General features: G+C 36.3%; 1 protein-coding gene and 1 pseudogene across 1 annotated transcript in view; both read left to right on the forward strand.

Annotated features, from left to right (window-relative positions):
• Positions 1-24,372, forward strand: part of LOC125234426 (semaphorin-1A) — a 602,298-nt gene that overhangs the window by 79,219 nt on the left and 498,707 nt on the right. The window lies entirely within an intron of this gene.
• LOC125235046 lies at positions 19,536-19,633 on the forward strand (annotated as a pseudogene).

Below are 24,372 nucleotides of genomic sequence, written 5' to 3' on the forward strand. Positions count from 1 at the left end.
ACTGAAGGGGTATTCAGAAAATTTAATTTCCGTAGACAGATCGAACAATTGATGCAACGTGACGGCGCAGTAGATGTCAATTATTCAGTATACTTACCTACTATGCCATATGGAAAAGTTGTGGATACTCTGTACCTATTTTCCACGTCCAAACTGTAAACAAATGGTTGAAGATGTGTTCTTAAACAAGACAATACCTGGAGGCGTAGCCGAATGTCATTTCTGCGACGCGAAACGCCGCAGAAGTGTAGTCTGGCTCTGTCGCACCAATACGCAAGAGCGGTAGAAATAGATAGCTACGAAAGAGATAGGCACTATCGTGAGCGTTTCGTGAGCGTTTGTGCATTCGGCTACGCACACTGCTATGTAGACCTTAGCTTTCTTAACCCTTAAATGCATAGTGATGTATATATGCATCATGTATTGTTGACTCTATTGACAACATGTCAAAATTCAAATTTGAACAAATCATTGTCAAGGTCATGCATTTAAGGATTAATCAATAATTTCAAATGGTGATACTTATGTAAAACCCGAACCATGGCTAAAATACGAGTAGGACAACCACGTAATTATAATAGTAATATCGTTAGTTTTTTTTTGATAATAAAAAAAAATAAAATATTTCAAAGGAAGGAAGAAAGACAGCAATTTTCAGTTATTCCTTTATTTGTGCGTATTATTTGAAATTTCAAAATAAATTCAGATACGATTATATCTTTATTGTACTTGAAGCATATGGACTCTTCTGTGTTAAAAAAATACACGTGAATTACCTAAACGTTCGGCATCAAAGTAATAATGTGGTACTGTGGTACTGATTGAGTTAATCCAACTGTGGCGCAGTAGTAATTGGGTCAACCCGACGGACAATAGACTTTGACAATGTTATTATTAGGTCTCTTACTCACTCACTCGTTTCCCTACTGATCAATCATCTATTCGGTAAATTTTAATGGACTGTTTTTGAGGGGTGTTAAAAAAGTTGAATAAAGCGGTCATTGGCCCCGCAGGAATTCTTATAATTTTTGTAAGGTTTGGAAGGGATGTCGGCTTGATTAATGTATAATTGTTTCATATGAAACACTTTATATTAGATAATTAATGTTGGTATATTGTGATATATTACTCAGGTAGGTATTTACAAAATAAAATCCTACTTGCCGACGTGAAATAAAAAAAAAACTGAGGTTTTCGGATTACAGCCGAAATGTAGAACAAGTTCACAAACTTCATGTAAATACTTACTACTTAATGTGTACAAAATGTACATTCATTACTTCGATCGTTTTGGCTAGTAAGATGCTTTGATAATTTATGTTTTTCCCAAGCTTATATATTCTAAGAACAAATTAAATTACTTTCATAGAAAATATTATTAAATTCCGTATTATTTAATGTTTAGCTTATATATTATGAAAATGAATGCTAAGAAATAATACGTGTGAAATATATTATAGCTTGCCAGTAAAACTTGTTTATTTATTTAATGCAATTTGCAAAGATGAACTCTTACTAAGGTATTTCAAATCCAACTCTCGTCCGAAATAGCCTTCCATCAAATTAGTCACAACTACAAATTAGAGACATCAGTCTTGAATACAGTCTCAATCTAAAGGCGCAATGAATCGAAAAGATTAAGAAGGTAAGGTTGGGGGAAGAGCAAATCTAATCAACAGTTCGATTTACACAAATCGCCGTTGCTGAAGCAGGGGTTATATTTCCACCACATACCGAGCGATGGCCGAGGGAAACTCTTACAAGATTAGTCTCCGAATACTTACAGTAGTAATAAATCGAGGCTTTTCTTATACTGGTCGTATAGAGGCAATGCGTCCAATAAGCGACTACTGTAATATCCTAGGAATGCCCGGTTAATCTCTCTGTTTCAAATGAAGAGAGCGCTAACAATGTACGGGACACATGGGTTCTTAATACCTTTCTCGACTAGACAGGCAATCTCACCAATCGATTATGCCACCGGGTTAATAAAGGACCTTTCATTCGACAGCACTTTTGGCGAACGCCTATATGGGTATCTATAGTGATTCTTCGGAAAACATTGGCCTTAATGTGGTTGTCATGATTGGTACTGTAAAAAGATGTGAAACATGAACGAAGTTTATTGTGTTCGTTTGTATGTGGGCCTGGTAGGTAAGTACTTGTTTATTACTAGCTTTTGCCCGCATCTTCGCCCGCGTACTTAAAGTATTCTTATTCAAACGTAAACAAAAAATAAGATTTTCATTTGGATCCATAGGTTTCTATGTAGGTACATTTGTCTGCGATTATTTCGATTACACATATTACTATTGTTTTTAAAGAAATGCTTGCAAAGGTTGTAGAAATGTTACACAGCGACCACATCCACATAGCCCGTATCTCACGCTATAGTGGGTTTTGCATTTTGCTCATACTTATTGCAAACGTAAACTTATAAAAAGCCAGCAAACAACGATCTTCTTACAGCACATTGAATGTTCTTCTTTTATATATTTAGATTTAATTACTAAGTGAGTGACTTGCTGCAGTTACATACAAAACATGTTATTCATTCGAATAACCTACAACCTGAAACACCAAAGGAAAAGAAGAAAAATCGTCATGTTAACATATTATTAGCAATCACTTCAGTAAACTTTAAGTTCTCAAACTATCACCGATTATAACTTAAACGCATAATATATTTGAGTGATAGTTTAAACCGTTATTATACACACAAGTATAATTACGAAGTAATTTCATTCAAGTAATTAAGTAAGTGTGTTTGTGAATTGTTTTGATTAAGATTGACGTGTAATTTGTTAGTAAACTTGTGCTCTTCAATTTAAAATCGTTCAGATCGATGATTGGTAGACAAACACATTTCAGGGATTTATTACAAAGTAGGAATTGTATTTTAACCTAGCACTGAATACAATGTATCTACTTTATCTTTGATTAAGATTAAGTATTTAAAAAATATTCTTTAAAATTAACATAGAAAAGGACAGCTTTACGTCAATAAGTGTTGCTATATTTGTTGGTATTTGTTGGTGTTTGGAAGTGGAACGAACTTTTCTTGATCAAATCGGGGAAATATTGCAAAAAGGCCTGGTCAGAAGTACTCGAAACCGACGAGCGTGTATGAGAAACGTTATGAAAGTGTGTGAAGCGAAAGTGGTTTGTCAGGATCGTATATAGTAAATGGAAATCCGTGATTTCTGCCTACCCCTCTGGGAAACAGGCGTGATTGTATGTATGTATGTATGTATATTTGTTGGTTTGATCATACTTAAATGCCGCCAGTGTCTTTGGTACTATGCACAGGATGACAGGACAGGGGCCGTTTTCAGTTTTATATTAGTTTAATTTTAGATTTATTTCGTTTAATCAAGAACGATTTAATATATACTGGACTGATAAAGCCAATACAAAAAAGCGTGCTCCTGAAATGTACGGGCCTTTTAGGCTTAAAACCGACTTCAAAAAAAGCGTGTTACAAAACACGGAGAAACTAAAATGCCAAAAATAATAAACCTTCGAATTCAGATTTCTTATCGGATTGCAATAATCTAAACATCCAAATTATAAACAAATTAATTATTTTTGTAGTCGGTACCAGACCTGTTCGTCGCCTTGCTACTTGCTGTTTGCCCCACCCAACCATACGCAGGCTGACCCCGACTCCAAAAATAATTGATTTGTTTATAATTTGGATGTTTAGATTATTGCAATCCGATAAGAAATCTGAATTCCAACCTTTCTTTCTCGACTATTTTTATGCAGCTTTCCCGAAAACTTATATTAGCGCCTCAAAGAAAATAATCGCATTGTTAACAACTCACGAGCGTAATTTTTATGAACATCAAACAACCTTCCTCAAATCCCATTACACGGAAAATTTTCGATTATAAACACGAATTGATATCGTTACCGATAAAACTCTGGGCTCAGACGTCGTCTGCTATCGGCAAGTTGACATTGACTGATCGCAGAGTCGGCCATCCCCTCCCACCTCCACTGGTTGTGATCAACTTCAATTGCCTCTTGAGCTTGGAATTTAAAAATATCGGAATTTTGAGGCTGACCAGTGGTTTCTTATCCATGCTAGAGTACGAAATATGAAACTAAACCAAAATAGTGAAACTCTTCAGTAAACGATTGGATATAAAAAAAAATACATACCATAAGATATGGAGAAGTGTACTTCTTAATGCTGTATCCGTTTTCAGAAACCTAGCATAGGTTTTCAGGTTTCTTTTGCAAGATTTGTTTAGCAAAACGACCGCAATGTTGAACTCGTCGTTGCATAGACTCAATCTACTACATGGAGCATTCATTTTCAAATAAGTAGGCTATTCACTATTTTGAAATGAATAATAATTTCACTGCTTTTCTTACTAACAGAACATCGTTTCAATTCCAAGCTCTTTTAAAAGTTAAATCGCAGCGCCTTATTCAGCGCGTCAAACGCTGTATCGTTATCATTCAATTCGATCTGCGTCAGGCCGGTCCACAGGGAATTTATTACTCCACTGATTTTTCCAATTGCTCGAAATGCTTCCGAACGAGATTTATAAGACGTTCGACAAAGAGTCACGTAATACCCCGCCGGTCAGCCGTGCGAGCTTCTTCAGGGGAAAAATTGTACGACCACTATAGGAGTTCCGATCATTACTGGGACGAAGGAATCTTAGTTCGGTCTGTTTTAGTGGTGTCTGTTCGCTCGAAAAATATTCCTCTATTTCGACAGATACTGTCTAGGGGCTCGGTAGTGTCGTGTCATGACAGCCAAGTAAAGCCCAAGGGAACTATATACCTACTCATCTTTAGGATATATTTAGTCATCGTGTTTCTCGCCCGCCGCGCCTTTTCGCTATGTGCACGACAGGTACTGCCCTCATTTTGTGGACTTTTCTATGTTAAATATTATGGAGTCAAGTTAGTTTCAACGGCCGCCGCGATCATTAACCCTTAAATGCATGACCTTGACGAAGATTTATTCAAATTTGAATTTTGAAATGCTGTCATTAGTCAAAAATAGATGATGCATATATACATCACTATGCATTTAAGGGTTAATGCCCATATCCGAATCACATCCTTTAGATGTCCTAATAATGATATCAGTGTAAGTTAGAGTTGGCTCGGGCCTTTAACTGTGGTGCCTGTTGTTCTGTGTCATTAAATAATACACGTACAGTCAGTCGGACCTGATCGATAACGATTAGTTTATAAATAGCTGTTCTACTATTTTAAAGAATGCATATAGTTCTACGTACACAAATATTTCAATACAAATGGTACGGCATTCTTTATCTATATCAAACAATGGAAATTTAGGTGCCCCGATAAAGTAGAATAAGAGGCAGTCACAAAGCATCCGAACCGTGACTTTTCCGTATCCTGGGATATTCAAGTTTGAATAGTCTGATTTTGATTTTAAATCTCTTTCATGCTTTTCGTTGGCACCAATAAGCACGAGCAATATTATGCATAGTTCCAAGTACAGATTTTTTAAGTCAGAAAACCGCTCCAGTTCTTAAGCTTTTTGAAGAAATGCAAACTTCGTGACCCTACTATTTGTTCGACAATGTCGCCATATTAAGCTTCTGCTTTTAAGTTTGGTAACTGCTATGTATGTGTGTGTGCGCGCACAATCCGCTTACATTCCTACGCAAATAAACCAGTGTGTCTATATAGCCATCAGTTGTTTCACTCGAGCCTACCCAAAATACAACATTGGCGACGAGGATGGGATACTAGATTTATCAGAAGTAATATCGGTGATGTAAGTAAGGAAGATACGATGTAGGTTAAATTATTTAATCTCTTTTGCGTTCTACATGTATATATCCGTTCAGCGATTTAAGCGTGAAGAAGTAACAGATCGACTTTACATATTACTGTTTGTTTGTGATTATGTACAATACAATGAATTTTAGAAATTGAATAGCCGACATGAAATTAAATATTTCAATAATTCCAGTGTAAGAGCCTATCTATTGTACATATTCAACTGACGAGCACGGCATGATGAATAAGTAAAAATGGGCGATATAAAACTCTTTACAATTTACATAGAAGACCAGTAAAGTTTCTGCCGAGACAAATGTACTTTATGATAAAGAAGCAAAGTTTGTTTTGTTTTAAACCCCTGTAGTTAAACTTTGGAAGATATGGTTTCACAAGCAAAATATCTCGTTTCAAAACTTTAACCCCAAAATGAAGGGTTTCGGTAAATCTCGAAATTATAGGAGGATAACATAAAACAGTTCGTTTGTCCCTTTCTATCACACCAATATGTCAGAAAGGGACAAACGAAGTTTATTTTATCGGCTTGATAACTTTAGTGAACGTTTATGAATTTAAGGGGGGTTAGTCAGTAAATATGAAGGCCTCAGATCACACGTAATTGTCAGTCGAGGTGGAACCGAGATCAACAAACGTGATCTGCGGAATTTCTTACTTAAATGGCCTAGGTACGTATTCAATCACGTTCGGGACGCCTATTTGAACTTTTCAAATAAATAATCTTAGTTACCAAACAAATTTCAAGGCAAGTTTTCTTAGGTTCGCGAAATATTCGTGGTCTGTATTTTAGTTATATCTACTTGGTTTGGGTACAGTCAACCAGTTGGAACCCTAGGTCACTCTACAACCATGTCAAAATGACAAGCAGTAAGAGATTTCTTACAATCTGATTTATAACGTCAGTATGACGTAGTCCTACCAGTGGCCTAGGGTTCCAATTGGTTGACTATACTTGTGACTAGTCGGAGAGTCAATCAATTATTATAATTAACACTTACTTGGCATTTGCTTCGAATCCACATCGAATAGAATAGAATGCAGAGAATATGCAACATTTACGATGAAGCTCATATATTTAATTGTGGAAACATGTGTAGATACATAAAATATTTTTTCTGTCAACAACTGCAATGCGAAATTGCAAACTAATAGGCCATTATGAGTATACTTAATTTAACTATTAGGACTAAATAAATACAAACAAAACGAGCTTTCTTAGTGATAACGAAGCAAAATAAAGCCAGACGATACGTCACCTAATCCTAATCGGTAGACTAAGACTAGTCACATGTGACTAAAAGTCACGGTTGATTTCCCATAGTAAATGGGATTAACTCCTGTGCATATGCTTCAGTAAAAGTCCGAAGGCATAAAGCTAGCCTTACCCCCCACCACCCCCTCTATTAGCACTTCTTTGTCTTAAGGAATGGAGCTGATCAAAGTTATAGTTATATAAGCCGCTATTTTAGAGCGTTATAACTTGCACTTATGAGATAAAATTAAACTTTTTTGTAGTTTGCATTCATTGTCGATTTAGACGACCGGTCTGGCCTAGCGGGTAGTGACCCTGCCTGCTAAGCCGCGGTCCCGGGTTCGAATCCCGGTAAGGGCATTTATTTGTGTGATGAGCACAGATATTTTTTGCCGAGTCATGGAGGTTTTCTATGTATATAAGTATTTGTATATTATATATATCGTTGTCTAATTACCCACAACACAAGCCTTCTTGAGCTTACCGTGGGACTCAGTCAATCTGTGTAAGAATGTCCTATAATATATATTTAATATTTATTTATATTCATTAGAAGAAGAATCAGTTTAGATTGGATTCTAGTATGTGCTAGAAAATTAATTTAAAAATGCTTTCAATATTTGTTACAAATAAGTTATTATCAATCAATTTATCAAAAAATTATGTATTGGAAACCGCACCATTGAACCAAGCCACACAACTACCCGCATCCAATAAAACCGACAGGTCTTCATCTTTCCAGACTCAATTAAAAAGTTTCCCTTTACATATAAAAAGTATTCCCCAAATCCTTACAGTCCGCAATGGAGCGGAAATTAAACTTTGGTAAACTCTTTTTATTTCTTTACTTTCTGAGCGAAATCGGTGATAGCTGCCATTTGTTAGGTCTTCAAACACGTCAGAGGACGAACAATTGAAAGGGCCTTGTAAGCGTTGGGCTCGGCATTGTGTCTCAGGGTTGACAGGGGCGGCGGGAAAAGGTCTCGTGAAAGAACTCCTTTGTATCTGCGATCAATTTGCCAAAGATACCACGCACAAGTATCCACGATATAGGAACATGTAATCTCTTTAAACGTCTGGCATTTTACTTAAAAATTATACAGCATCGCATTTTTGCGTAATGTAAAAACGTTAAACGCACAGAAGACAATATTTTGACAAAGCGTTTCTGTAAAACACAGGCTTAAATTGCTTTAAACTGCTCCCAGCTTGTACAAACAATTTTAATTCGCACCTAAAAGCTTTTACATTTCGTGTTACAATTAACCTAAAAGTGAAACAAAAATATATTGTAATACGAATACATACAGTGTGTTAAATACCAACAAGTGTGATAAAAAAACCGGCCAAGAGCGTGTCGGGCCACGCTCAGTGTAGGGTTCCGTAGTTTTCCGTAATTTACTCAAAAACTACTGAACCTATCAAGTTCAAAACAATTTTCCTAGAAAGTCTTTATAAAGTTCTACTTTTGTGATTTTTTTCATATTTTTTAAATATATGGTTCAAAAGTTAGAGGGGGGGGACGCACTTTTTTTCCTTTAGGAGCGATTATTTCCGAAAATATTAATATTATCAAAACACGATCTTAGTAAACCCTTCTTCATTTTTAAATACCTATCTAACAATATATCACACGTTGGGGTTGGAATGAAAAAAAAAATCAGCCCCCATTTTACATGTAGGGGGGGGTACCCTAATAAAACATTTTTGTCCATTTTTTATTTTTGCACTTTGTTGGCGTGATTGATATACATATTGGTACCAAATTTCAGCTTTCTAGTGCTTACGGTTACTGAGATTATCCGCGGACGGACGGACGGACGGACGGACGGACAGACAGACATGGCGAAACTATAAGGGTTCCTAGTTGACTACGGAACCCTAAAAAGCGTAATCCAGCAGAGTTACTTATTTAACATAACCACACCCTTAGGGCTTCTTGCACCACCCGCTTAACGAACTCAAGGTTAGTGGGCTGTCAACTGTCAAATTCCCCTGAAAAGTGACCCTTAATGTATTTAATAATTTTAAATATTGCCTTTATAAACTTTCTAGCAACAATTTTATTGCCAGCAATGTATGTGCACTGTACAGCACAGTCACTTGTAAAGTAAGGGCAATGAAAGCTCATAAGTATATTAGCGATGTGAATAATGACAATTAGGTACGAATCGCACGCAGTACACTGAATGGGCGGATGTCGGAAAATTAATTTTGCAGTTAATTTAAATAATTATGATTTGCTGATATATGAAAACTATTACTAATGGTTCATATTATTACCAGTTTTAAGTATAAATGCTTGCATAGTGGCAACACACTGTATAACGTTAATACAGCAAATATTTTTCTAGCGAAATTAATACTCATGAAATTTCTCGCTCTTTTCTTTTTTATTGTAATTAAGTTGAAGATATTTTTTCTTCTTCCATTACTGAAATGACAGTGATGCCGGCGCGACTTAATAATACTCAAAATGTAATCTCATTGTACCTATTATATTATAGGTCACTGACTGGTTCTATTAAATTGCTCTCTTAATAATGATTTACTACCTTCTAATAAATATTAAAAATTATCAAGATAAGTTAGGTACGTCAAATATTCGATCTAAGTACGATATTAATCGGATATGTCAGTCTTGACATCTTACTCAGATCTTAAAACCATTGTTCGAATATGGCAGTTATAGGTAGTAGAGACAGGGGCGGCTCACTCCGCGATTCTATCGCCGCGCTACAAGTACATGCTGGCGGCCGCGAGTTCGCGGCCTAATCAGGGGTGGCGCGCGTTCTCACGGAACGCACGTTCGCACTTTCTATTGTTACTTTACGTCGCGAGTTTTTTTTTAGGTTCATATGTGATGTCCGCGTGTGAATGGCAAATAATGTTTAGTTAAATAGACATCATGAATAGAATAGGACAATCTTACACAGATCTAATATTGATTAAGTCCCACGGAAAAGTTCAACTAGGCTTGTGATGTTGGGACTTAAACAAAAATATATAAATACTGTATGGATATATAGAGGTATATATGTATACATACCTAGAAAGTACCTAAGACTTTAATATAATAGTATAACATTTTATATGAGTATTAATTCGTTTTAATCCATAGGCAACCCTATCGTCCGACGCTGCGCACGTGCGGCTCGTTTCTTTGTTAGAATTTTGTAGGTATTTAAAAGGCGGCATTTTGTGAACATCAAAGCAGTGGGCCTTCTGTACTTGTATTATTATATATTCTGTGGTAGAGAGTGGTGGTAAGCTAGTGCCTAAGTTTCGTTCCGGAGGTCGCAGGTTCGAACCCCGGCTCGAACCAATGAGTTTTTCGGAATTTATGTGCGAAATGTCATTTGATATTTGCCAGTCGCTTTTCGGTGAAGGAAAACATCGTGAGGAAACCGGATTAATTCCAATAAGGTCTAGTTTACCCTTCGGGTTGGAAGGTCAGATGTCAGGATGGCAGACGCTTTCGTAAAAACTAGTGCCTACGCCAAATCTTATCTTAATTAGTTGTCAATAAATAATCTTATTAGTTGTCAAAGCGAACCCCAGGCTTCCATGAGCCTTGGCAAATGCCAAGATAACGCAAGGAGGATGATGAGGTAGTTTTTTTTGGTACCTACAGTGCTTTAAATTTGTATTTCAATATTTGTTTGGATATCAATGATTATTTTATATTCCAGTTAGTATTTTATCAACAAACTTAGCAGACGCCGACGGCAGGCAGAGTACTGAGAGCGGCCCTTGTCTGTGTTTGCTCGCCGACTAAGTTTTCACATTGTAATATTGCTAGACAGCGAGTTGCACTGTTTGACCGCTAGCCGTGCTTTGAATAATGCGGACTTTTCAGCATGCCTTTTATAAAAAATTACACAACACTAGAACTTTATATGCATATGTTAGTAAATAGTTAGTGTAAATGTCACGTTGAGCATTACATGCAAGTATACAGCACTCCCCAACGGTTACGTACTAGAATAAAAATTAAGCATATTTTCCGTGATGTTCACGTTATCCAATAATGAATTCTAAACCGCATAAAAATCATAGTAGACGCTTAGGCCCACTTGCACCAAACATTTAACTCGGGGTTAGTGGGCTGTCATCTGTCAAATTCCATATTTTATATGGAATTGGGTTAACCCTCCATTTTCGGTGGTGCAAGTGACCCTTAACAGATCAAAATAATTCTTATTTTTTAGTTCCTTTCACATTTACATGTCATTATAAATATAGGGTATCTTTACATAAAAAAATATCCAAATCATTATATTTGAAATAAAATTGGCAAACATGTTTAAGAGTCGCCTGAATAAACCATTAGAGCAATATCACACGCAGACATTAATTTTCTTTTCGAGAAGCCTATCCGATCTTCAATACTGATCAAAACAACTTTCATTCCAGTTAATATGACACACATGTAGGCAGTTATATAAAACCTACAACAGTATCTTGAAGAAATTGATTGTTACAGCAAAAAGCGTGCACATCAAAAAGGTAATAAAAAGAGCAAAGTCTAAAAGTAAGGCAATATGGAGGATAGTCAACGAAAACACTGGCAAAAAGTCAAATTCTAATAAAAATACGATCAAACTCCGGGTTAAAAATGAGGTAATCAGTGATCCTACACGAGTAAGCAACATGTTTAATGAATATTTTGTTAGCGCTGGTAAGGTTTCTGATATCAATGCAGATTATAGTAAATATATGAATCTGTTACGTAACTGTCACATAAATAACGCCAAATCCATATTCATGGCACCTATTGATGAACTTGAAATAATAAAAATTGTCATGTTACTAAAAAACACAAGCTCATGCGGTCCCGATGATATAAGTACCATGTTGATAAAATCCAATATTGAAAGTATTTGCGCACCGTTGTGCGACATCTTTAATAAGTGTATTTGTGACGGAATTTTTCCCAGCCAATTTAAAACAGCAAAAGTAATCCCTTTGCAGCATAAAAAGGACAGTAAGGAAGAGGTATCGAACTATCGACCCATTTCTTTGTTAACTGTCCTTTCCAAAATCTTTGAAAAGGCAATTGCAAGTAGAATTATTAATCACTTTGAAAAATGTAATTACTTCTGTTCCCAACAGTTTGGTTTTAGACAGAACAGAAATACTGTAGCAGCTATAAATGAATTAGTCCTAGAAGTTATGGGCAATCTTAATCAAAATTATAAATTTGCAGGTATATTTTGCGACCTAAGTAAAGCTTTTGACTGTGTAAACCATAAAATATTAATTGATAAGTTGCAATACTATGGAATCCGTGGACCTACACTAAGACTGCTTACATCTTACCTGACGGACAGAACCCAATTTGTTCAATTAGTTAATGTAGATCATTCTGGTTGTATTAGTTATATAAGTTCTACCAACAAAGCAATTGACTGTGGAGTTCCTCAAGGGTCTGTGCTGGGACCCTTACTGTTCATTATTTTTGTCAATGATTTGCAAATTAATATAACTCATGGCACCGCTTATCTTTATGCAGATGATACAAGTATAATAGTAGGTCACGAAGACATTGATGTACTTAAATCACAAATAGGAAAAGCATGGGAGGAATTATGCTACTGGTTTCAATGCAACGGCCTTAAAATTAATGTAGACAAAACGGTATATTTTCCTTTTCTGAGACATACAAATAGTAAGCCCTATGATCTACCCCTACCGGTAGTAAAAGCCGATGATGTAAAATTCCTAGGAATACACTTAGACACGCAGCTGCGCTGGTCCAGTCATATAGAACTTTTAAGAAAAAAATTAGCTTCCGCTTGTTACACATTAAAGAGCTTGTCTAAAATGTTAAACTCGTCTGCACTTAAAACAGTTTACTTTGCATATTTCGAAAGTGTAATGAAATATGGCATTGAGGTATGGGGTAACAGTGCCCATGTGAAGCCTATTCTCATTTTACAAAAAAAGGCTGTTAGATATGTTGACCAGGCAAGACCGCTCGAGCATTGCCGTCCTCTATTTGTAAAACATGGGATACTGACAATCATATCACTTTATATATATTTAGTTTGTATTTTTGTTTACAAAAATAAAACTCGGTTTTCATGTAAATTTAAAACCAGACAGCCTAGACTAAGACATAAATTTGATATACAGCTACCAGAATCGAAAAATTATTCACATTATAAAAATAGTCTAGAATATATTGGGATTAAGATTTATAATTCATTAAATGAGGACATAAGACTATGTGACAATATTATTGACTTTTCAAAAAAATTAAAATCATTTTTATTAATTAGACCATTTTATAATTTGAATGAATATTTTCAGAACATGACATTTTGATTTCATTAGTATTATTTTAGGTATTAAGTTAGTATAAGATTTTGCATGCCATATTGTGGTAGACCATACATGCATGTACCCATTAATAGCTACAATATGTATCTATAACACCCCAATGACATGTACCCATGACAACTGTGTATGTTCAGGCAAAATAAATGAATTGAATTGAATTTAATGTAGTTAACATGTATTCAAATACAATGTTTGCTTTGACATCGGATTTACAATGCCGGAGGTACAATCCGCATAACCCATTAGAGGTACGAAATAGGTAAACATGGTGTATGAGTACGCCTAGGTAATAGAATTGTATGAGAGTAAGGGTGAGTCCACTTGGCGTACGAAATATAAGTTTGGCAGGGTTACCGAAATAACAATTATTTTTCAAAAATGTTGAAAAGGGAATGAAACAATTGTGTTTTATGACCAACGTGTGTGTGTGTAATATTTCAAGTTTGTTTATACGCTTACAAGGCCCACTTGCAGCAACCACTTAACTCAGGGTTAGTGGGCTGTCATCTGTCAAATTCCATATAAAATGGTGGGTTAACCCTCGGGTTAACCCTCCATTTTTGATGGTGCAAGTGGCCCTAAGAAGCTTAATACTCATTGGCTTTTTTAATACTACGTCGGTGGCAAATAAGCATACGGTCCGCCTGATGGAAAGCGGTCACCGTAGCCTATGGACGCTTGCAACTCAAGGGGTGTCTTAATATTATAATCTTAATATGTGCCTCATAGGTGTATTTATTTTGAAAATATAACTGTATACAGATTTTACGCATTTTCATGGAAACTTTCGTATTTGTCATGCTAGTTCAGACAGTGTCACTACGTCTTATACTGAGACTGACTGAAATAGCATGACACGTTCGTACGTTTCCGTAACAGTACGAAACCAAATCTTTTCGCACTACATCTGTAACTGTATGTAACCGAAATCAACTAGGAGAGAAGCAATCAAACGGATTATGTGTTTCTGATAGCTATTGCACAGATACTTCAGAATGCGTGAAAAAGGTACAAAAAGTATATTAATAAACCTATTAAAAGTCAAGTTATAGTTATCACATTAATTGACTTTGATAAGTTTTATTTTGACCTACCCTGTCTTTCGAAAGTTAAAGTGGGTCTGCCCTTTTACATCTAGTTCGACGACTCCCAATCATCGATACTACTCGTACTAAAACCTTTACAAATGTATAAGATTTATTCGGCTTTTTCCACCAACTTGTTTTGCTTTTTCACTGTAATCCCTGGAATTATTTATCAAGTTACCTGCGGTTACATTTCAAACTAAGCAAAGTCGTTTTTGCTAAAACATTTTACGGCGATAAAAGATGTAAGATATTTGAGGTTTCTGAAGTTCATTGTAAGGAATGGTCCATTGCGCTTTATTTATTAGAATGTACTTACATTTAACTTTGAAGCGTGTAGCTTTGATAAATAGTACCTATGAGTTATAAAAGCTGAAATGAGTGGAAATATTTTGTATTCCACAAGTTTTTTAATCTCCCGTAGTACTCTTGAAAACACTGCATTTTAAATTTGTTATTAATCATTTGCATTGTGCTAACTTTTCTCTGTTTATCGATTTCACAAATGCAACCATTTTATATGACTTGGCTCAGTAGGAGTTTTTTTTAATCAGCCCGTTGTAGTGTTCCACTGCTATGGAAATGCTGGTCTAAAATACCCACGTCACAAATACACCATCGGCAGTATGCCACGATGTTTTTCTCACGGCCCTCAACCATCAAAGGCGACAGACGATCGACTGTAAACGCGGCCTAATACACTAAAATTCCTCCGACGTGCAGTCTAGCTGACAAAGAAGGCCTCTAGTGGTCTCGTCGGCTGCATAATGTCAATAGTCTATCCTCTCGAGTACTAGTTTCGTGCCCAGACGCCAGTATTACGTATTCTGTCTTTCTCCGATTAATTTGACGCCTAATGTGGGATTGCTTTATGTATTATGCATTGATTCCGGATGAAGCTATTTATGTGGTAATAACTTTGAGGCTTTCGGCTTAAGGGGCTGAGCGGATAGTGAAATACTCTAGCGGTTTGAACGTTTTTAATTCGATTTCTAACGGATGTTTTTTATTGCAGGTACGTTTAATGTGGCTTGGCGATCATGATGTAACTGAGTTTTGGTAAGCTTGTTTATATTTTTAAAATTGTATGTTATAATTACGGACATAAACATTGCTTTGAAATTGTGAAGCTTAATTACTTAGGTTTAGTTCACGTAATAAAATTTACCATAATTATTACTATCTAGAATACATATTTTGTGTGTCTGCATGCCTTCTTTTGTATGTAGTTTGAAGTGGTGTTAAATAAATCTACCTATTCTACTCTATCCTGTTTTTTTTCGTGAATGATATCTTAATAGTTTTAGCATAATTTTATTATATTTTTGTGTATGTTTTGTGACCGTGAACATGTTTTATTTAAGTATACTATATACTTATAGAAGTATCGCTTTATATATGTGGGTAACTATGTTTTTTGTACTATTTAAAATAAACAATTGCAAATGAACTTCTTTCATGCATCCCTCGTATGAGCATGACAATATACTCGTATAGGCTCTTTATACAATATGCTTGTTAACCTTATTCACACCATAACATATCGATATTTCGTATTGACACAGATACAAGGTAGGTACAGATATAACGTGAGTACAACCGTATTTTAATTAATTATCAGATACAAGGTAGCAAGCAAAAGTCGACGTACACAAATTTTACAACCTTATATCACGTGTAACACAGTTGACGTTTAAATTACAATTTCGTAGCTCAAATCAATTCATTATACGTAAGCCACGCTAATTACTCCGTAAGTACATTGCGCTGATAACATTAATTAATATTATTAACTAACACTTCTCTATACAGTCACGCCATAGCGTGTGGAAAATTGTAGCTGACTAAAATAATTTTGCAAAAATTAAAGGCTAACAAACGCCATAATTTTCAGGTTGACCTGGAATTGGCGCTGTATTTTAGCAGTTGGCGTTTCGCTTGGCTTTGTTAAATATAGCTGTGCAATGCCGTCACCATTAAAACAGACATTTTGGTACAATAAAGATGTTTGAAATGTTGTAGCGCAATGAGTTGATCGCGTGTCGATTTAAAAGACCTGCAACTAGGTTCCTAGAGTTAGGTCATATTTATATTCTAGTCTTTGTACTTGCCTTGAGCCTTGTTATTTATATGTTGATTTTAATAATTGTTCAATGTCCCTAACCAAATAGGATATGAATGTTTCAGAACGAATTTAATGATGTATAATTAAATGCATATTCATATAGTCATAACAAATACATAAAATTTTTAAATTAGTAAATTAACTACAAGGCTAAACCAAATATACCCATATTAAAGAAATTACATGAATGGAAAGTTACCTAATTTTTTTTAAGATACAGTAATATACTCTGTCAAACAAGTCTGTCGGTAAATAAGAACAAAGAAAACTATATGCATCCTTTTCTTTAGGGTGCTAGAGAAAAGGATACCTAGAGTTTTCTTAGTTCTTATTTACTGACAGACTTGTTTGACAGAGTATATTTGCAAGATTTATTATTTATTGTACAGACCAAACAGAAACAACAATACATACATCTTGCATCCAATATGGCACCGAGCGCAAACAGAAACAAATTAGTTAGAACAGTCGTAATTCACGTCCATTGGTCCCGTTTGAGCACCACATTGTTCTAACATCATTATTAACTGCGGTAGTAATAACGAATATGAATAAAATCGCTATAAAACAACAATAAAACTGCAATACGGTCGGCAACGCAGCGGAAACGCTTCGTTAAAGAGCGGAACTACCTCAACTCCTGCCGCAAACTGCTTTTCTACTGTATAAACTTTTCTTATTGGGTGTACGTATGCTTTAGTGTGGGGTCGTTAGGTTTCAGTTAATGGTGATTATTAAGCTTCCTACCGTTATTTGAAGCCTATTTTATTATATTTGAGAGAGCAATCCTGTTAACAGATGACGTAGCGGTTCACATATTAGCTGACAGTAGTCGCCATTATCCCCACCACCAGTTTTACCCTTCCAGTTTTATCCCCTCACCACCGGGCGGTGGCGCCTACGGGCGCCGTTTGCCTCATTGGCGTTCTGTTCTTCGGAGCGTACGGTTCACTACAAAAAATTCTTAGAATTTCTGAGATTCTTAGAATTTTTTGTAAGTAAAAAATATGTAATATTTTACAAAATATTTCATATTTTAACGGTTTTACCGTTCGATTATAAATAATAAAACGTGACGGACATTCCTTGTCCGTCGCAATATTTTTAGATAAGCTGACATTTCGAGCGCAGCGAAGGCGTCGCGGTAAGTAAGCGACGAGCATTTGTTTTACTTTATTTACAGTGAATCGGTTCGCCATAAGCACGGATCACGATTTCATAAATTGTTCGTTAGTTATAAAAAGAAATCTTTGTCGTCATAATTTATAAGTTGTTAAATGGTCGCGGTCTCATTCCTGAATAAGCATATTTTGCAGAAATGTCTGTTTGATGCAAAGTTTACGTTCTTAACGGTTGCTAAGTAATTAAACTTTTTGCACAAGCCTGCGCAAGGATAAAGTGCATCCTATTAGGATACTTGATTACTATTTTGTGAGGGACGCTTAAATTTTTATGACCTGATATTTTCCGTGCATATCCCCAGTATTATTACTATGCAGGCTATGGCGTGTAACAGTGATTGCTTTCAAAATTTTGATAGTCTCGCAAGAAGTTAAGATGCAATTCATTAACGATTAAGTAGATAAAACCTAGGACACGTTTAAAACCTTGTTGTATCAACTTGTAAAGGTTCTAGTGTCATATTGGATTCCCTATTGGGGTCCGGTCTATTATGTTATTTTCTTCATTCTTAATTAAAGAGTGCCTACTATTGATGCACAGTATCGTTCTAAGTGTAAGCGTTGAATAAAATTCCGGTACTAATAATAATAATAGACTTACTGGAAGTTTGCTACTCTAGCTAAAGTAAAAGATTTTGAGTGAAACCCCCGTATGTGATATAAAATTGTAATGTGATATACATGCTTTTCTATGTCTAAAAAATGGCTATTTCACCCTATGTCTATAGTGTGAGGTCTGAGATTTACCAGAATAACCATTATTATTTAAAGTAGGTACCTACTCTGTTGTAAATTACCACATACAGGAGAGTCACTATTGATCTTTTGCTTCTATCCAAATAGGATTTATAAATAAATAGTAAGTAGCTGTCTGCTGATTTAAGTAAACAAGTTGTTGTGCAATAAATTTATTATTATTCTGCTGCGCAAGCAGATGTGTTGACTATGCAGTATTTGTATCAGCTCATATCCTAGATTTGGCGTTACAAAGAAAAGACCCGAAATTTGTTTTTTATTCGAATACCTACTCTAATAATTTCCGCTTGCGCAAGGCGTAAAGAGACATCATTATAATAACATTGTTGCTTGGGATATCCATTGAGACCATTTGCGAGGCTGGGCAAATGTTAGCGCGAAATCCGTGTAAATAGGAATGTTTCCGCCAAGCCTATGTATCTAATCTTAATTACTCGTACTTCCGTCTGCGCAAGACGTGTAAGTATTTCTACTTACCCAACAAATAACAAGCCTGCGCAAGGCCTTTGTTTGTTATTTTTTTTGTTATTTGACTGCTACACTAGCAGACGAAATAAAAGAAAGGAGCCTATGAGACTATCTATCTAGTGTAATGAATTACCAATAATATAGCAAGCCCGTCCTGGCCTGCGCAATGTAGCTTATGTAGCGTGATCATAGAACTTGCCTTTTTATAAAATTTTATCTGCCATTCCATAATATTCATAATTTGCCTGCGTAAGGCGTGTGAATGTTATGAATATATTGTGAATATTCAGCCAACGAAACATAATCTCTGAAGAGATTTTGGCCGTCACGGCTATAGCCTCCGCAGGGCGTGTTAAACTTACAACTCAGCTCTCTGCTAGAACTATCAGGAACCGGATATTCTTAAATTAATGTAAACAGCATTCTTAAACTGGTTTTGCAGGGTTTAAGTAGGTAAGCAAGATATGATAAAACATATGTATTAGCCTGTTACATATCGCTAAACAAGTGCTTTGATAATGCAAGTAGTATTTGCTTCGGCAGTACATATACTTAAATTGGAATGACAGAATATTAGCATAGCCCCTGCGTAGGGAAGACCCGCAAAGTGGTTAATTAAGCGTCTGGCCATATTACAATAACATAAATATATGCTTCCGCAAAGCAACCACAAGTCATATACTGTGTATTATTGCGTATCGGGCTACTACCACGAAAACGCATGCTATTAAGTAAATATACATTTCAAATACAAATCATCATATTCATGAAATATCTAACCTAACCTAACCTATTCAGCCGCCAGCGACTAGCTAAGCGAACTTACCGGTCAATGGCTCTTTTCAACCACATATGTATTGCCGGCTCCGCTAGCAGCGTGAAGCTCGCACTAGCGCTGAAACCAGCACCAGGGGCGGCTCACTCCGCATTTCTTCCATACATTCCGGCGGCCGCGAGTTCGCGGCTCATAAAGTTTGACGACCTTGTCGCTGCGCAATAGAACTCAATGTCGTATGCAGTCCATTGACAGGTTGTTGACAGTGAGCCTTCTGTACTTGTACTTTTTATATATTCTGTGCCAGCACCAAATCAATGACTTTGAATACAAGTCACGTGGAACGGGATGAGCCTAGTTCCTTATTAAATAAAGGTTGGATTAGTGGGTGTAATCTTCGTAATCCAGCTTGCCTGGTAAAAGTGGTAAATAACCAAATTGTTCCTATATCTAAGATTGTGGTAATCTATACTGGAACTGAGTAATTGGCTTGCAAAAACCTGACAATTTGTGTTGACTATCAAATTCACGTCATCAAAGACTCAGATCTTTAACCCTTTATTAATTTCCTATGAGTTAGACACTTCACTTCCTTCTGTGGACATAATAATATATAAGGTTGTACCCCGCTGTATGTGAATATAACGTTGGAATTCTTTAACCTTCCACGTATAATATATATAAGAACAATTTGGATGTTTACCGTATGTAAATACCTATGACCCACATAGGGTATGATATGATCAGAGATAAATAAAATTTATCTGTACGGTACCTGTCCGAACGACAATAAGCCATGCTATACAAGGCTTTTAAATCAAATGATTGATATCGATTCCAAATCAAGAACCTTCTAGATTTCCTAGACAACTTGTCTAACATCCCACAGAAACCCGCTCTCTGGGTAAGAAGGAGGCCAAAGTTCTTTTCGAGAAAAGGGATGCACCGTAATCCTAAATGTGACGTTAGAAGAATGTACATACAACATGTACCTCTTCATTAGCTTGAATCTGCTCCTAACGCTAAAAGACGGCTCTTTAAGATTTTTAGTATCAAACACTAATTATTCTGGGAGCTTCATTCAGGCAAATAACCGCGAAGGTTATTGCTGCAAGAATATTACCAATGTTCAACAAGAACTGATCGCCGAGTCTGCCTACATTCTTCCCTTGTTTTTGACAAAAATATGTTATGAATTATTTAGTGTCTTGCTTGGCTACTCGTCTAAAATACATAAAATGTACTAATATTAGAGCTATGCGCCTGTGACATAACTAATTTATGGGGCCAAATCAATGCTAAAATCTATTTTGGAACTATTTTTAGTCTTGTTTCAAATATAACTAAAACTTCAGTTAGGCCTACAGTCCAAGTTATTTATTTATCTTACCATAATGGGTATCCAGCAGATATAGTTGGTACTTATATATTACAATGATAAGTGAAAACCAGTGTTTTTCTAGCTATACTACAACTTATTAGCAAAGGTAGTGCTGCTTACCATATTAACCCAACTAATTGCAAATACGTATATGTACAACAAAATGAAACCACTTATAGGGTGGTACATATTAAAAATGGACTGAAACGAAAATCTTATAAATTAAAAGATAATTTATTGCCTAAATAGCTGCGCTCTGTATACTACTATTATTCACCTTTAGGTGGGCACATGAAATTCGTCTTTTGTTCGTATATGCCAACTTAAATCGGCCTGGAAATACAATGCATGTACATACTGTGACATCACGCAATGATCACCTTTGTTCAAATTTGTACGTACACACTTGACATTGTTTAGCCATTATATGCTAACAACAAAGTAAGGAAATATTGTAGTCGATTTTATATATCTTCAAGGGAGATCCCGTTGTTTTTGTAAAATGTTGTATAAGTGCACTTGATTCCTCATAAAGACTATAAGAACTTTCAAATAAATATTAATACAAAGGAATAAGCCATGAAGATAATTTTGTGTCTGTAACGTAACCTAAACAGTATTATGCCTTAGTTATACTGAGATCTATAGATCTAACATATATGCTTTGCTGTGATAAAGACAAATAGCATTGTGGCTTGTAATGCCTCAACAAGATTTCACTTTCTTTTTGCGAAATAGATCGATGCATAATGATAAAGGATCCTGAAATTAATAAAAACAGACAATACCGAAAATTATGATTTGATGGGTGAAATGAAATAAAAATATGAACTCGCTTTTAGAAATAAGATTTAATCTTATAACTTGATTCACATTGATTTATTAAAAATACAGTATTCACAAAAATAGTAACATGTAGCACTGCAGATTCCACTTAGTTGGTTGAATTGAAATGATTCACCCACACACGCAGATTATTAAGTGCACTAGTTGTTTCCACCAGTTTCACTAATGATGAGGAATTAATCACATTGGCGTTATGCTGGCCACCAGGCGGTCACAGACAGGTCTCAAATATAATAAAATAGGCTTCAAATAACGGTAGGAAGCTTAATAGCAGCGTTTTACCTTACAATAAAACGCATATTAAGCGAAGTACCTTATTTGAAGCCTATAGTTTTTAGGCCGCCAGTGGCTAAAGTACTCCGTTGCAATACACCACTTTACTTTTATTACACCCATGGAGGGTAGGTTTAACTCACTAATGTATTTTATCACCTTCACCATTCAGGTTGCAAAATCCAACACCTATACACTCCAATGTATACTGATATGTCCCTGTTTTTATTTAAAATGTACATAATTAAAACAATTATTGCAACCTTTTTAGTAAATTGTACACTTATTGCAACTTTGTTTTGGTTATAATTTGAGAACCAATGAGGCAAACGGCGCCCGTAGGCGCCACCGCCCGGTGGTGAGGGGATAAAACTGGAACTGGTGGTGGGGGGTAAAACTGGTGGTGGGGATAATGGCGACTACTGTCAGCTAATATGTGAACCGCTACGTCATCTGTTAACAGGATTGCTTCACGATTAATTATTAACCTCTTCAAATATAATAAAATATAATAAAATAGGCTTCAAATAAGGTACAGTTACCTATAGAGCTTTTAATATAACGTTTTATTGTAAGAAGTAAAACGCTGCTAGCTCGCGCCATGCCTTCCTATCTTCAGCTACCCTCGTGGCCTCGCTCCAGCTCGACCCGGTCGCTCGTAGTTCAGCCTCAACGGACCGCTTCCATGAGTTTACAGGGCGCCCGGAGCCAAGGCTCCTTCCAGCGGCGGGTTATTTCCAGCCGAAAGAAATGGATGCGTTATTTCGTTAGAGGGAACTCTTGGAATTGTGTACTACCAATGTACTTTTTGTGTCGCGGTTTCCTCACTAATGGGTGTTTGCTGGCATCACAGACCAACCCCTATAGACATTCATTACAAGACGACTCGCGGTCGCCAGCCTTCCTAGTATTTGCACTGATATAAGCGCGGGCGCTCGCCGTGCCCGATCAGTATCGACCAAGTAACAGACCCGAAAGTAGCGCGTGTTTTTCGCACTAAAAAATTGGAAAAGGGTATTTTGATGCCTTAAAGATGTCCACCTGTAGTGTGAAATGGTGTGGAAAGGTAACAAGAAGCTCAAATTTAAAAACAGACGTCATTACATTCCACAAATAAGTCATATTTATAATTTATTCAGAGCCGGCATAGGTCAACTTACATTGGCCACTTACGCGTCAGTAGAGGGACAGTCATACTTCTGTCCCTTTTCATCTGGCGCGACTGCCCGCCGTCCTTGAAACGGCCAATCACAGCGCGCTTAACACATTCCCCGCCCGCTCCTCGCACCCCAAACACTGGTGACTCGTATCGCGAACAAAATATACAAGATTGCTACTCTATAGGAGGTTCTCTGTGGCTGGCATATACTCAATAGGTCTTGATTTCGGATAGTGTTTGGCCAGAAAACGCGAATGATCGACCTCAGTGACATGTTAACGAAAAGTTTTGTTGTATGGCCCTTTGTCACTCTCCACTATTCCACATTTTGCATCCAAGCAAACAATTGCACAGATTTCACTACACATTCAAAGACGGAAAGTTTGACACGTCACTTGGGCACATTATTTTACTTCCAAACGGCCTAGTAATGCAAAAAACGTACGTATTAAATTATTTTTTGATTGGAAATCAGGGGGTCGATTTTTGAGTCTCACTGTCACTAAAGTACCGGTTGAAAACGGTGAATTGCCTATTATTTTCAGTGACAATTTTCTGAATTCGAACGCCGTGAGACTCAAAAATCGGCCCCCAGACCAGATTTCAATCCCCTGTTAAGCTACGTTCAAATGTTAGAGAAAATGTTATTTTTTTGCACTATTCTAACATATCAAATTACATTACCGGATCCGGTACCGGATCCGGCGAATTTCACCGGATCCGGTAGCATGAAAAAAGCACCGGATCCGGCCGGATTACCGGATCCGCCGGACCGGATTGCAATCCCTACTCATGATTATATGTTTAGGCTTGTATTCGACACTGTGTATAGTAAGTTTTCATAGCTTTACTTTTTATCCGGACGTGGGTACGAAACCTTTACTCGCTTCAAACAATTTGTTTTTTGTACATATGTATGGAACATCATTT

The sequence above is a fragment of the Leguminivora glycinivorella genome, chromosome 16 (assembly GCF_023078275.1).
Source record: "Leguminivora glycinivorella isolate SPB_JAAS2020 chromosome 16, LegGlyc_1.1, whole genome shotgun sequence".
NCBI classification, from domain to species: Eukaryota; Metazoa; Arthropoda; class Insecta; order Lepidoptera; family Tortricidae; genus Leguminivora; species Leguminivora glycinivorella.